The following is a 15897-nucleotide window of genomic DNA, read 5'->3' on the forward strand; positions in this document are numbered from 1 at the left end:
AAAAAGAGTGTTTCAAAACTGTTCTATCAAAAGGAAGGTTCAAGTCTGTGAGTAGAATGCACTCATCACAAAGAAGTTTCTGAGAATGCTTCTGTCTAGTTTTTATGTGAAGACATTTCCTTTTCCAACATAGGCCTCAAAGCGTTCCGAATAAACAATTGCAGATTGTACAAAAGGAGTGTTTCAAAACTGTTCTATGAAAAGGAACGTTCAAGTCTGTGAGTTGAATGCACTCCTCACAAAGAAGTTTCTGAGAATGCAGCTGTCTAGTTTTTGTGTGAAGATATTTCCTTTTCCTTGCATAGACCTCAAATCGCTGGAAATATCCGCTTGCAGATTTCACAAAAAGAGTGTTTCCAAACTGCTCTATCAAAAGACGGGTTGAAATCTGTGAGTTGAATGCACGCATCGAGGAGATCTTTCTGAGAATGCTTCTGTCTAGTTTTTAGGGGAAGATATTCCATTTCCCAGCATGGGCCTCAAAATGCTCCAAATATCCATTTGCAGATTTTACAAAAAGAGTGTTTCAAAACTGCTCTTTCAAAAAGAAGGTTCAAGTCTATGGGTTGAACGCACTCAACACAAGGAAGTTTCTGAGAATGCTTCTGTCCAGTTTTTATGTGAATATATTTCCATTTCCAGCCTAGGCTTCAAAGCGCTCCAAATATCCACTTGCAGATTCTACAAAAAGAGTGTTTCCAAACTTGTCTATCAATTAGTAGGTTCAACTCTGTTAGGTGAATGCACTCATCACAATGAAATTTCTGAGAATGCTTCTCTCTAGTTTTTATGTGAAGCAATTTCCTTTTCCAACATAGGCCTCAAGGTGCTCTGCCTAAACACTTGCGAATTCTACAAACTTAGTGATTCAAAACTGTTCTATCAAAAGGAACGTTCAAGTCTGAGGTGAATGCACTCATCAGGGAGAACTTTCTCAGAATGCTTCTGTCTAGTTTTCAGGTGAAGATATTTCATTTCCCAGCATAGGCCTCAAAGCGCTCCAAATATCCACTTGCAGATTCTACAAAAAGAGTCTTTCAAAACTGCTCTTTGAAAAGGAAGGTTCAAATCTGTGAGTTGAAAGCACTCATCAGAGAGAAGTTTCTGAGAATGATTCTATCTAGTTTCCATCTGCATGTGTTTCCTTTTCCACTAGATGCCGCAATCGCACCAAATATCCACTTGCAGTTTCCACGAAAAGAGTGTTGCAGAACTGCTCCATGGAAAGGAGTGTTCAACTCTGTGAGTTCAATCCCCACATGACAGAAAAGTTTCTGAAAATGCTTCTGTCCAGTTTGTATATGAAGATATCTCCTTTTCCAGCATAAGCCTCAAAGAGCTCCAAATATCCACTTGCGTATTCTACAAAAACCGTGTTTCATAACTGGTCTATCAAAAGGAAGGTTCAACTCTGTGACTTGAATGCACTCATCACAAAGAAGTTTCTGTGAATGCTTCCATCTAGCTTTTATGCAATGATATTTCCTTTTGCAGCATAGGCCTCAAAGCGCTCCAAATATCCACTTGCAGATTCTACAAAAAGAGGGTTTCAAAACTGCTCTATCAAAAGGCAGGTTGAACTCCGTGAGTTGAATGCACAAAGCACAGGGAACATTCTGAGAAAGCTTTTGTCCAGTTTCTTCGTGAAGATATTTCCTATTCCTGCCTAGGCCTCAAAGCACTCCATCCATCCACATGAAGATTCTACTAAAAGAGTGTTTCGAAACTTCTCTATCAAAAGAAAGGTTGAACTCCGTGAGGTCAACGCACACATCGCAAAGAAGTTTCTGAGAATGCTTCTGTCCAGTTTTTATGTGAAGATATTTCCTTTTCCAGCATAGGCCTCAAAGCGCTCCATATATCCACTTGCAGATGCTACAAAAAGAGTGTTTCAAAACTGCTCTTTCAAAAGGAAGCTTCAAGTCTGTGAGTTGAATGCACTTATCACAAAGACGTTTCTGAGAATGCTTCTGTCTAGATTTCATGAGAAGATGTTTCCATTTACATCACAGGCCTCAAATCCCTCCAAATATTCACTTGCGTGTTCTACAAAAAGAGTGTTTCGAAACTTCTCTATCGATTGGTAGGTTCAACTCTCTGAGTTGAATGCACTCTTTACAAAGAAGTTTCTGAGAATATTTCTGTCTAGTTTTTATGTGAAGATATATCCTTTTCCAACATAGGCCTCGAAGCGCTCCGAATAAACAATTGCAGATTCTACAAAAGGAGTGCTTCAAAACTGTTCTATCGAAAGGAACGTTCAAGTCTGGGAGATGAATGCACTCTTCTCAAAGTGGTTTCTGAGAATGCTGCTGTCTAGTTTTTAGGTGAAGATATTTCCTTTTCCAGCATAGGCCTCAAAGCGCTCCAAATACCCACTTGCAGATTCTACAAAAAGAGTGTTTCCCAACTTCTCTATCAATTGGTAGGTTCAAGTCTGTGAGTTGAATGCAATCCACACAAAGAAGTTTCTGAGAATGCTGCTGTTTAGTTCTTATGTGAAGATATTTCCTTTTCCAGCATAGGCCGGAAATCGCTACAAATATCCACTTGCAGATTTTACCAAAAGTGTGCTTCAAAACTGCTCTTTGAAAAGAAAGGTTCAACACTGTGAGTTGAATGCACATATCGTGAAGAAGTTTCTGAGAATGCTTCTGTCTAGTACTTAGGTGAAGAGATTCCATTTCACAGCATAGGCCTCATAGTGCTCCAAATATCCACTTGCAGATTCTACAAAAAGAGTGTTTCAAAACTGTTCTATCAAAAGGAAGGTTCAAGTCTGTGAGTAGAATGCACTCATCACAAAGAAGTTTCTGAGAATGCTTCTGTCTAGTTTTTATGTGAAGACATTTCCTTTTCCAACATAGGCCTCAAAGCGTTCCGAATAAACACTTGCAGATTGTACAAAAGGAGTGTTTCAAAACTGTTCTATGAAAAGGAACGTTCAAGTCTGTGAGTTGAATGCACTCCTCACAAAGAAGTTTCTGAGAATGCAGCTGTCTAGTTTTTGTGTGAAGATATTTCCTTTTCCTTGCATAGACCTCAAATCGCTGGAAATATCCGCTTGCAGATTTCACAAAAAGAGTGTTTCCAAACTGCTCTATCAAAAGACGGGTTGAAATCTGTGAGTTGAATGCACGCATCGAGGAGATCTTTCTGAGAATGCTTCTGTCTAGTTTTTAGGGGAAGATATTCCATTTCCCAGCATGGGCCTCAAAATGCTCCAAATATCCATTTGCAGATTTTACAAAAAGAGTGTTTCAAAACTGCTCTTTCAAAAAGAAGGTTCAAGTCTATGGGTTGAACGCACTCAACACAAGGAAGTTTCTGAGAATGCTTCTGTCCAGTTTTTATGTGAATATATTTCCATTTCCAGCCTAGGCTTCAAAGCGCTCCAAATATCCACTTGCAGATTCTACAAAAAGAGTGTTTCCAAACTTGTCTATCAATTAGTAGGTTCAACTCTGTTAGGTGAATGCACTCATCACAATGAAATTTCTGAGAATGCTTCTCTCTAGTTTTTATGTGAAGCAATTTCCTTTTCCAACATAGGCCTCAAGGTGCTCTTCCTAAACACTTGCGAATTCTACAAACTTAGTGATTCAAAACTGTTCTATCAAAAGGAACGTTCAAGTCTGAGGTGAATGCACTCATCAGGGAGAACTTTCTCAGAATGCTTCTGTCTAGTTTTCAGGTGAAGATATTTCATTTCCCAGCATAGGCCTCAAAGCGCTCCAAATATCCACTTGCAGATTCTACAAAAAGAGTCTTTCAAAACTGCTCTTTGAAAAGGAAGGTTCAAATCTGTGAGTTGAAAGCACTCATCAGAGAGAAGTTTCTGAGAATGATTCTATCTAGTTTCCATCTGCATGTGTTTCCTTTTCCACTAGATGCCGCAATCGCACCAAATATCCACTTGCAGTTTCCACGAAAAGAGTGTTGCAGAACTGCTCCATGGAAAGGAGTGTTCAACTCTGTGAGTTCAATCCCCACATGACAGAAAAGTTTCTGAAAATGCTTCTGTCCAGTTTGTATATGAAGATATCTCCTTTTCCAGCATAAGCCTCAAAGAGCTCCAAATATCCACTTGCGTATTCTACAAAAACCGTGTTTCATAACTGGTCTATCAAAAGGAAGGTTCAACTCTGTGACTTGAATGCACTCATCACAAAGAAGTTTCTGTGAATGCTTCCATCTAGCTTTTATGCAATGATATTTCCTTTTGCAGCATAGGCCTCAAAGCGCTCCAAATATCCACTTGCAGATTCTACAAAAAGAGGGTTTCAAAACTGCTCTATCAAAAGGCAGGTTGAACTCCGTGAGTTGAATGCACAAAGCACAGGGAACATTCTGAGAAAGCTTTTGTCCAGTTTCTTCGTGAAGATATTTCCTATTCCTGCCTAGGCCTCAAAGCACTCCATCCATCCACATGAAGATTCTACTAAAAGAGTGTTTCGAAACTTCTCTATCAAAAGAAAGGTTGAACTCCGTGAGGTCAACGCACACATCGCAAAGAAGTTTCTGAGAATGCTTCTGTCCAGTTTTTATGTGAAGATATTTCCTTTTCCAGCATAGGCCTCAAAGCGCTCCATATATCCACTTGCAGATGCTACAAAAAGAGTGTTTCAAAACTGCTCTTTCAAAAGGAAGCTTCAAGTCTGTGAGTTGAATGCACTTATCACAAAGACGTTTCTGAGAATGCTTCTGTCTAGATTTCATGAGAAGATGTTTCCATTTACATCACAGGCCTCAAATCCCTCCAAATATTCACTTGCGTGTTCTACAAAAAGAGTGTTTCGAAACTTCTCTATCGATTGGTAGGTTCAACTCTCTGAGTTGAATGCACTCTTTACAAAGAAGTTTCTGAGAATATTTCTGTCTAGTTTTTATGTGAAGATATATCCTTTTCCAACATAGGCCTCGAAGCGCTCCGAATAAACAATTGCAGATTCTACAAAAGGAGTGCTTCAAAACTGTTCTATCGAAAGGAACGTTCAAGTCTGGGAGATGAATGCACTCTTCTCAAAGTGGTTTCTGAGAATGCTGCTGTCTAGTTTTTAGGTGAAGATATTTCCTTTTCCAGCATAGGCCTCAAAGCGCTCCAAATACCCACTTGCAGATTCTACAAAAAGAGTGTTTCCCAACTTCTCTATCAATTGGTAGGTTCAAGTCTGTGAGTTGAATGCAATCCACACAAAGAAGTTTCTGAGAATGCTGCTGTTTAGTTCTTATGTGAAGATATTTCCTTTTCCAGCATAGGCCGGAAATCGCTACAAATATCCACTTGCAGATTTTACCAAAAGTGTGCTTCAAAACTGCTCTTTGAAAAGAAAGGTTCAACACTGTGAGTTGAATGCACATATCGTGAAGAAGTTTCTGAGAATGCTTCTGTCTAGTACTTAGGTGAAGAGATTCCATTTCACAGCATAGGCCTCATAGTGCTCCAAATATCCACTTGCAGATTCTACAAAAAGAGTGTTTCAAAACTGTTCTATCAAAAGGAAGGTTCAAGTCTGTGAGTAGAATGCACTCATCACAAAGAAGTTTCTGAGAATGCTTCTGTCTAGTTTTTATGTGAAGACATTTCCTTTTCCAACATAGGCCTCAAAGCGTTCCGAATAAACACTTGCAGATTGTACAAAAGGAGTGTTTCAAAACTGTTCTATGAAAAGGAACGTTCAAGTCTGTGAGTTGAATGCACTCCTCACAAAGAAGTTTCTGAGAATGCAGCTGTCTAGTTTTTGTGTGAAGATATTTCCTTTTCCTTGCATAGACCTCAAATCGCTGGAAATATCCGCTTGCAGATTTCACAAAAAGAGTGTTTCCAAACTGCTCTATCAAAAGACGGGTTGAAATCTGTGAGTTGAATGCACGCATCGAGGAGATCTTTCTGAGAATGCTTCTGTCTAGTTTTTAGGGGAAGATATTCCATTTCCCAGCATGGGCCTCAAAATGCTCCAAATATCCATTTGCAGATTTTACAAAAAGAGTGTTTCAAAACTGCTCTTTCAAAAAGAAGGTTCAAGTCTATGGGTTGAACGCACTCAACACAAGGAAGTTTCTGAGAATGCTTCTGTCCAGTTTTTCTGTGAATATATTTCCATTTCCAGCCTAGGCTTCAAAGCGCTCCAAATATCCACTTGCAGATTCTACAAAAAGAGTGTTTCCAAACTTGTCTATCAATTAGTAGGTTCAACTCTGTTAGGTGAATGCACTCATCACAGTGAAATTTCTGAGAATGCTTCTCTCTAGTTTTTATGTGAAGCAATTTCCTTTTCCAACATAGGCCTCAAGGTGCTCTGCCTAAACACTTGCGAATTCTACAAACTTAGTGATTCAAAACTGTTCTATCAAAAGGAACGTTCAAGTCTGAGGTGAATGCACTCATCAGGGAGAACTTTCTCAGAATGCTTCTGTCTAGTTTTCAGGTGAAGATATTTCATTTCCCAGCATAGGCCTCAAAGCGCTCCAAATATCCACTTGCAGATTCTACAAAAAGAGTCTTTCAAAACTGCTCTTTGAAAAGGAAGGTTCAAATCTGTGAGTTGAAAGCACTCATCAGAGAGAAGTTTCTGAGAATGATTCTATCTAGTTTCCATCTGCATGTGTTTCCTTTTCCACTAGATGCCGCAATCGCACCAAATATCCACTTGCAGTTTCCACGAAAAGAGTGTTGCAGAACTGCTCCATGGAAAGGAGTGTTCAACTCTGTGAGTTCAATCCCCACATGACATAAAAGTTTCTGAAAATGCTTCTGTCCAGTTTGTATATGAAGATATCTCCTTTTCCAGCATAAGCCTCAAAGAGCTCCAAATATCCACTTGCGTATTCTACAAAAACCGTGTTTCATAACTGGTCTATCAAAGGGAAGGTTCAACTCTGTGACTTGAATGCACTCATCACAAAGAAGTTTCTGTGAATGCTTCCATCTAGCTTTTATCCAATGATATTTCCTTTTGCAGCATAGGCCTCAAAGCGCTCCGAATATCCACTTGCAGACTCTACAAAAAGAGGGTTTCAAAACTGCTCTATCAAAAGGCAGGTTGAACTCCGTGAGTTGAATGCACAAAGCACAGGGAACATTCTGAGAAAGCTTTTGTCCAGTTTCTACGTGAAGATATTTCCTTTTCCAGCATAGGCCTCAAAGCACTCCATCCATCCACATGAAGATTTTACTAAAAGAGTGTTTCGAAACTTCTCTATCAAAAGAAAGGTTGAACTCCGTGAGTTCAACGCACACATCGCAAAGAAGTTTCTGAGAATGCTTCTGTCCAGTTTTTATGTGAAGATATTTCCTTTTCCAGCATAGGCCTCAAAGCGCTCCATATATCCACTTGCAGATGCTACAAAAAGAGTGTTTCAAAACTGCTCTTTCAAAAGGAAGCTTCAAGTCTGTGAGTTGAATGCACTTATCACAAAGACGTTTCTGAGAATGCTTCTGTCTAGATTTCATGAGAAGATGTTTCCATTTACATCACAGGCCTCAAATCCCTCCAAATATTCACTTGCGTGTTCTACAAAAAGAGTGTTTCGAAACTTCTCTATCGATTGGTAGGTTCAACTCTCTGAGTTGAATGCACTCTTTACAAAGAAGTTTATGAGAATATTTCTGTCTAGTTTTTATGTGAAGATATATCCTTTTCCAACATAGGCCTCGAAGCGCTCCGAATAAACAATTGCAGATTCTACAAAAGGAGTGCTTCAAAACTGTTCTATCGAAAGGAACGTTCAAGTCTGGGAGATGAATGCACTCTTCTCAAAGTGGTTTCTGAGAATGCTGCTGTCTAGTTTTTAGGTGAAGATATTTCCTTTTCCAGCATAGGCCTCAAAGCGCTCCAAATACCCACTTGCAGATTCTACAAAAAGAGTGTTTCCCAACTTCTCTATCAATTGGTAGGTTCAAGTCTGTGAGTTGAATGCAATCCACACAAAGAAGTTTCTGAGAATGCTGCTGTTTAGTTCTTATGTGAAGGTATTTCCTTTTCCAGCATAGGCCGGAAATCGCTACAAATATCCACTTGCAGATTTTACCAAAAGTGTGCTTCAAAACTGCTCTTTGAAAAGAAAGGTTCAACACTGTGAGTTGAATGCACATATCGTGAAGAAGTTTCTGAGAATGCTTCTGTCTAGTACTTAGGTGAAGAGATTCCATTTCACAGCATAGGCCTCATAGTGCTCCAAATATCCACTTGCAGATTCTACAAAAAGAGTGTTTCAAAACTGTTCTATCAAAAGGAAGGTTCAAGTCTGTGAGTAGAATGCACTCATCACAAAGAAGTTTCTGAGAATGCTTCTGTCTAGTTTTTATGTGAAGACATTTCCTTTTCCAACATAGGCCTCAAAGCGTTCCGAATAAACACTTGCAGATTGTACAAAAGGAGTGTTTCAAAACTGTTCTATGAAAAGGAACGTTCAAGTCTGTGAGTTGAATGCACTCCTCACAAAGAAGTTTCTGAGAATGCAGCTGTCTAGTTTTTGTGTGAAGATATTTCCTTTTCCTTGCATAGACCTCAAATCGCTGGAAATATCCGCTTGCAGATTTCACAAAAAGAGTGTTTCCAAACTGCTCTATCAAAAGACGGGTTGAAATCTGTGAGTTGAATGCACGCATCGAGGAGATCTTTCTGAGAATGCTTCTGTCTAGTTTTTAGGGGAAGATATTCCATTTCCCAGCATGGGCCTCAAAATGCTCCAAATATCCATTTGCAGATTTTACAAAAAGAGTGTTTCAAAACTGCTCTTTCAAAAAGAAGGTTCAAGTCTATGGGTTGAACGCACTCAACACAAGGAAGTTTCTGAGAATGCTTCTGTCCAGTTTTTCTGTGAATATATTTCCATTTCCAGCCTAGGCTTCAAAGCGCTCCAAATATCCACTTGCAGATTCTACAAAAAGAGTGTTTCCAAACTTGTCTATCAATTAGTAGGTTCAACTCTGTTAGGTGAATGCACTCATCACAATGAAATTTCTGAGAATGCTTCTCTCTAGTTTTTATGTGAAGCAATTTCCTTTTCCAACATAGGCCTCAAGGTGCTCTGCATAAACACTTGCGAATTCTACAAACTTAGTGATTCAAAACTGTTCTATCAAAAGGAACGTTCAAGTCTGAGGTGAATGCACTCATCAGAGAGAACTTTCTCAGAATGCTTCTGTCTAGTTTTCAGGTGAAGATATTTCACTTCCCAGCATAGGCCTCAAAGCGCTCCAAATATCCACTTGCAGATTCTACAAAAAGAGTCTTTCAAAACTGCTCTTTGAAAAGGAAGGTTCAAATCTGTGAGTTGAAAGCACTCATCAGAGAGAAGTTTCCGAGAATGATTCTATCTAGTTTTCATCTGCATGTGTTTCCTTTTCCACTAGATGCCGCAATCGCACCAAATATCCACTTGCAGTTTCCACGAAAAGAGTGCTGCAGAACTGCTCCATGGAAAGGAGTGTTCAACTCTGTGAGTTCAATCCCCACATGACATAAAAGTTTCTGAAAATGCTTCTGTCCAGTTTGTATATGAAGATATCTCCTTTTCCAGCATAAGCCTCAAAGAGCTCCAAATATCCACTTGCGTATACTACAAAAACCGTGTTTCATAACTGGTCTATCAAAAGGGAGGTTCAACTCTGTGAGTTGAATGCACTCATCACAAAGGAGTTTCTGTGAATGCTTCCATGTAGCTTTTATGCAATGATATTTCCTTTTGCAGCATAGGCCTCAAAGCGCTCCAAATATCCACTTGCAGATTCTACAAAAAGAGGGTTTCAAAACTGCTCTATCAAAAGGCAGGTTGAACTCCGTGAGTTGAATGCACAAAGCACAGGGAACTTTCTGAGAAAGCTTTTGTCCAGTTTCTACGTGAAGATATTTCCTATTCCTGCATAGGCCTCAAAGCACTCCATCCATCCACATGAAGATTCTACTAAAAGAGTGTTTCGAAACTTCTCTATCAAAAGAAAGGTTGAACTCCGTGAGTTCAACGCACACATCACAAAGAAGTTTGTGAGAATGCTTCTGTCCAGTTTTTATGTGAAGATATTTCCTTTTCCAGCATAGGCCTCAAAGCGCTCCATATATCCGCTTGCAGATGCTACAAAAAGAGTGTTTCAAAACTGCTCTTTCAGAAGGAAGCTTCAAGTCTGTGAGTTGAATGCACTTATCACAAAGACGTTTCTGAGAATGCTTCTGTCTAGATTTCATGAGAAGATGTTTCCATTTACATCACAGGCCTCAAATCCCTCCAAATATTCACTTGCGTGTTCTACAAAAAGAGTGTTTCGAAACTTCTCTATCGATTGGTAGGTTCAACTCTCTGAGTTGAATGCACTCTTTACAAAGAGGTTTCTGAGAATATTTCGGTCTAGTTTTTATGTGAAGATAGATCCTTTTCCAACATAGGCCTCGAAGCGCTCCGAATAAACAATTGCAGATTCTACAAAAGGAGTGCTTCAAAACTGTTCTATCGAAAGGAACGTTCAAGTCTGTGAGATGAATGCACTCTTCTCAAAGAGGTTTCTGAGAATGCTGCTGTCTAGTTTTTAGGTGAAGACATTTCCTTTTCCAGCGTAGGCCTCAAAGCGCTCCAAATACCCACTTGCAGATTCTACAAAAAGAGTGTCTCCCAACTTCTCTATCAATTGGTAGGTTCAAGTCTGTGAGGTGAATGCACTCATCACAAAGAAGTTTCAGAGAATGCTGCTGTTTAGTTCTTATGTGAAGATATTTCCTTTTCCAGCATAGGCCGGAAATCGCTCTAAATATCCACTTGCAGATTTTACCAAAAGTGTGCTTCAAAACTGCTCTTTGAAAAGAAAGGTTCAACACTGTGAGTTGAATGCACATATCGTGAAGAAGTTTCTGAGAATGCTTCTGTCTAGTACTTAGGTGAAGAGATTCCATTTCACAGCATAGGCCTCATAGTGCTCCAAATATCCACTTGCAGATTCTACAAAAAGAGTGTTTCAAAACTGTTCTATCAAAAGGAAGGTTCAAGTCTGTGAGTAGAATGCACTCATCACAAAGAAGTTTCTGAGAATGCTTCTGTCTAGTTTTTATGTGAAGACATTTCCTTTTCCAACATAGGCCTCAAAGCGTTCCGAATAAACACTTGCAGATTGTACAAAAGGAGTGTTTCAAAACTGTTCTATGAAAAGGAACGTTCAAGTCTGTGAGTTGAATGCACTCCTCACAAAGAAGTTTCTGAGAATGCAGCTGTCTAGTTTTTGTGTGAAGATATTTCCTTTTCCTTGCATAGGTCTCAAATCGCTGGAAATATCCACTTGCAGATTTCACAAGAAGAGTGTTTCCAAACTGCTCTATCAAAAGACAGGTTCAACTCTGTGAGTTGAATGCACGCATCGAGAAGAACTTTCTGAGAATGCTTCTGTCTAGTTTTTAGGTGAAGATATTACATTTCCCAGCATAGGCCTCAAAGTGCTCCAAATATCCTTTTGCAGATTTTACAAAAAGAGTGTTTCAAAACTGCTCTTTCAAAAAGAAGGTTCAAGTCTGTGAGTTGAATGCACTCAACACAAGGAAGTTTCTGAGAATGCTTCTGTCTAGTTTTTATGTGAAGATATTTCCATTTCCAGCATAGGCCTCAAAGCGCTCCAAATATCCATTTGCAGATTCTACAAAAAGAGTGTTTCCAAACTTCTCTATCAATTAGTAGGTTCAACTCTGTGAGGTGAATGCACTCATCACAAAGAAGTTTCAGAGAATGCTGCTGTTTAGTTCTTATGTGAAGATATTTCCTTTTCCAGCATAGGCCGGAAATCGCTCTAAATATCCACTTGCAGATTTTACCAAAAGTGTGTTTCAAAACTGCTCTTTGAAAAGAAAGGTTCAACTCTGTGAGTTGACTGCACATGTGGTGAAGAAGTTTCTGAGAATGCTTCTGTCTAGTATTTAGCTGAAGAGATTTCATTTCACAGCATAGGCCTCATAGTGCTCCAAATATCCACTTGCAGATTCTACAAAAAGAGTGTTTCAAAACTGTTCTATCAAAAGGAAGGTTCAACTCTGTGACTAGAATGCACTCATCACAAAGAAGTTTCTGAGAATGCTTCTGTCTAGTTTTAATGTGAAGATATTTCCTTTTCCAACATAGGCCTCAAAGCCCTCCGAATAAACACCTGCAGATTGTACAAAAGGAGTGTTTCAAAAGTGTTCTATGAAAAGGAACGTTCAAGTCTGTGAGTTGAATGCACTCCTCACAAAGAAGTTTCTGAGAATGCAGCTGTCTAGTTTTTGTGTGAAGATATTTCCTTTTCCTTGCATAGACCTCAAATCGCTGGAAATATCCACTTGCAGATTTCACAAAAAGAGTGTTTCCAAACTGCTCTATCAAAAGACGGGTTGAAATCTGTGAGTTGAATGCACGCATCGAGGAGATCTTTCTGAGAATGCTATTGTCTAGTTTTTAGGTGAAGATATTCCATTTCCCAGCATGGGCCTCAAAATGCTCCAAATATCCATTTGCAGATTTTACAAAAAGAGTGTTTCAAAACTGCTCTTTCAAAAAGAAGGTTCAAGTCTATGGGTTGAACGCACTCAACACAAGGAAGTTTCTGAGAATGCTTCTGTCCAGTTTTTCTGTGAATATATTTCCATTTCCAGCCTAGGCTTCAAAGCGCTCCAAATATCCACTTGCAGATTCTACAAAAAGAGTGTTTCCAAACTTGTCTATCAATTAGTAGGTTCAACTCTGTTAGGTGAATGCACTCATCACAGTGAAATTTCTGAGAATGCTTCTCTCTAGTTTTTATGTGAAGCAATTTCCTTTTCCAACATAGGCCTCAAGGTGCTCTGCGTAAACACTTGCGAATTCTACAAACTTAGTGATTCAAAACTGTTCTATCAAAAGGAACGTTCAAGTCTGAGGTGAATGCACTCATCAGAGAGAACTTTCTCAGAATGCTTCTGTCTAGTTTTCAGGTGAAGATATTTCACTTCCCAGCATAGGCCTCAAAGCGCTCCAAATATCCACTTGCAGATTCTACAAAAAGAGTCTTTCAAAACTGCTCTTTGAAAAGGAAGGTTCAAATCTGTGAGTTGAAAGCACTCATCAGAGAGAAGTTTCCGAGAATGATTCTATCTAGTTTTCATCTGCATGTGTTTCCTTTTCCACTAGATGCCGCAATCGCACCAAATATCCACTTGCAGTTTCCACGAAAAGAGTGTTGCAGAACTGCTCCATGGAAAGGAGTGTTCAACTCTGTGAGTTCAATCCCCACATGACAGAAAAGTTTCTGAAAATGCTTCTGTCCAGTTTGTATATGAAGATATCTCCTTTTCCAGCATAAGCCTCAAAGAGCTCCAAATATCCACTTGCGTATTCTACAAAAACCGTGTTTCATAACTGGTCTATCAAAAGGAAGGTTCAACTCTGTGACTTGAATGCACTCATCACAAAGAAGTTTCTGTGAATGCTTCCATCTAGCTTTTATGCAATGATATTTCCTTTTGCAGCATAGGCCTCAAAGCGCTCCAAATATCCACTTGCAGATTCTACAAAAAGAGGGTTTCAAAACTGCTCTATCAAAAGGCAGGTTGAACTCCGTGAGTTGAATGCACAAAGCACAGGGAACATTCTGAGAAAGCTTTTGTCCAGTTTCTTCGTGAAGATATTTCCTATTCCTGCCTAGGCCTCAAAGCACTCCATCCATCCACATGAAGATTCTACTAAAAGAGTGTTTCGAAACTTCTCTATCAAAAGAAAGGTTGAACTCCGTGAGGTCAACGCACACATCGCAAAGAAGTTTCTGAGAATGCTTCTGTCCAGTTTTTATGTGAAGATATTTCCTTTTCCAGCATAGGCCTCAAAGCGCTCCATATATCCACTTGCAGATGCTACAAAAAGAGTGTTTCAAAACTGCTCTTTCAAAAGGAAGCTTCAAGTCTGTGAGTTGAATGCACTTATCACAAAGACGTTTCTGAGAATGCTTCTGTCTAGATTTCATGAGAAGATGTTTCCATTTACATCACAGGCCTCAAATCCCTCCAAATATTCACTTGCGTGTTCTACAAAAAGAGTGTTTCGAAACTTCTCTATCGATTGGTAGGTTCAACTCTCTGAGTTGAATGCACTCTTTACAAAGAAGTTTCTGAGAATATTTCTGTCTAGTTTTTATGTGAAGATATATCCTTTTCCAACATAGGCCTCGAAGCGCTCCGAATAAACAATTGCAGATTCTACAAAAGGAGTGCTTCAAAACTGTTCTATCGAAAGGAACGTTCAAGTCTGGGAGATGAATGCACTCTTCTCAAAGTGGTTTCTGAGAATGCTGCTGTCTAGTTTTTAGGTGAAGATATTTCCTTTTCCAGCATAGGCCTCAAAGCGCTCCAAATACCCACTTGCAGATTCTACAAAAAGAGTGTTTCCCAACTTCTCTATCAATTGGTAGGTTCAAGTCTGTGAGTTGAATGCAATCCACACAAAGAAGTTTCTGAGAATGCTGCTGTTTAGTTCTTATGTGAAGATATTTCCTTTTCCAGCATAGGCCGGAAATCGCTACAAATATCCACTTGCAGATTTTACCAAAAGTGTGCTTCAAAACTGCTCTTTGAAAAGAAAGGTTCAACACTGTGAGTTGAATGCACATATCGTGAAGAAGTTTCTGAGAATGCTTCTGTCTAGTACTTAGGTGAAGAGATTCCATTTCACAGCATAGGCCTCATAGTGCTCCAAATATCCACTTGCAGATTCTACAAAAAGAGTGTTTCAAAACTGTTCTATCAAAAGGAAGGTTCAAGTCTGTGAGTAGAATGCACTCATCACAAAGAAGTTTCTGAGAATGCTTCTGTCTAGTTTTTATGTGAAGACATTTCCTTTTCCAACATAGGCCTCAAAGCGTTCCGAATAAACACTTGCAGATTGTACAAAAGGAGTGTTTCAAAACTGTTCTATGAAAAGGAACGTTCAAGTCTGTGAGTTGAATGCACTCCTCACAAAGAAGTTTCTGAGAATGCAGCTGTCTAGTTTTTGTGTGAAGATATTTCCTTTTCCTTGCATAGACCTCAAATCGCTGGAAATATCCGCTTGCAGATTTCACAAAAAGAGTGTTTCCAAACTGCTCTATCAAAAGACGGGTTGAAATCTGTGAGTTGAATGCACGCATCGAGGAGATCTTTCTGAGAATGCTTCTGTCTAGTTTTTAGGGGAAGATATTCCATTTCCCAGCATGGGCCTCAAAATGCTCCAAATATCCATTTGCAGATTTTACAAAAAGAGTGTTTCAAAACTGCTCTTTCAAAAAGAAGGTTCAAGTCTATGGGTTGAACGCACTCAACACAAGGAAGTTTCTGAGAATGCTTCTGTCCAGTTTTTCTGTGAATATATTTCCATTTCCAGCCTAGGCTTCAAAGCGCTCCAAATATCCACTTGCAGATTCTACAAAAAGAGTGTTTCCAAACTTGTCTATCAATTAGTAGGTTCAACTCTGTTAGGTGAATGCACTCATCACAGTGAAATTTCTGAGAATGCTTCTCTCTAGTTTTTATGTGAAGCAATTTCCTTTTCCAACATAGGCCTCAAGGTGCTCTGCCTAAACACTTGCGAATTCTACAAACTTAGTGATTCAAAACTGTTCTATCAAAGGGAACGTTCAAGTCTGAGGTGAATGCACTCATCAGGGAGAACTTTCTCAGAATGCTTCTGTCTAGTTTTCAGGTGAAGATATTTCATTTCCCAGCATAGGCCTCAAAGCGCTCCAAATATCCACTTGCAGATTCTACAAAAAGAGTCTTTCAAAACTGCTCTTTGAAAAGGAAGGTTCAAATCTGTGAGTTGAAAGCACTCATCAGAGAGAAGTTTCTGAGAATGATTCTATCTAGTTTCCATCTGCATGTGTTTCCTTTTCCACTAGATGCCGCAATCGCACCAAATATCCACTTGCAGTTTCCACGAAAA

Source organism: Pongo pygmaeus, chromosome 2 (assembly GCF_028885625.2).
Source record: "Pongo pygmaeus isolate AG05252 chromosome 2, NHGRI_mPonPyg2-v2.0_pri, whole genome shotgun sequence".
NCBI lineage: Eukaryota > Metazoa > Chordata > Mammalia > Primates > Hominidae > Pongo > Pongo pygmaeus.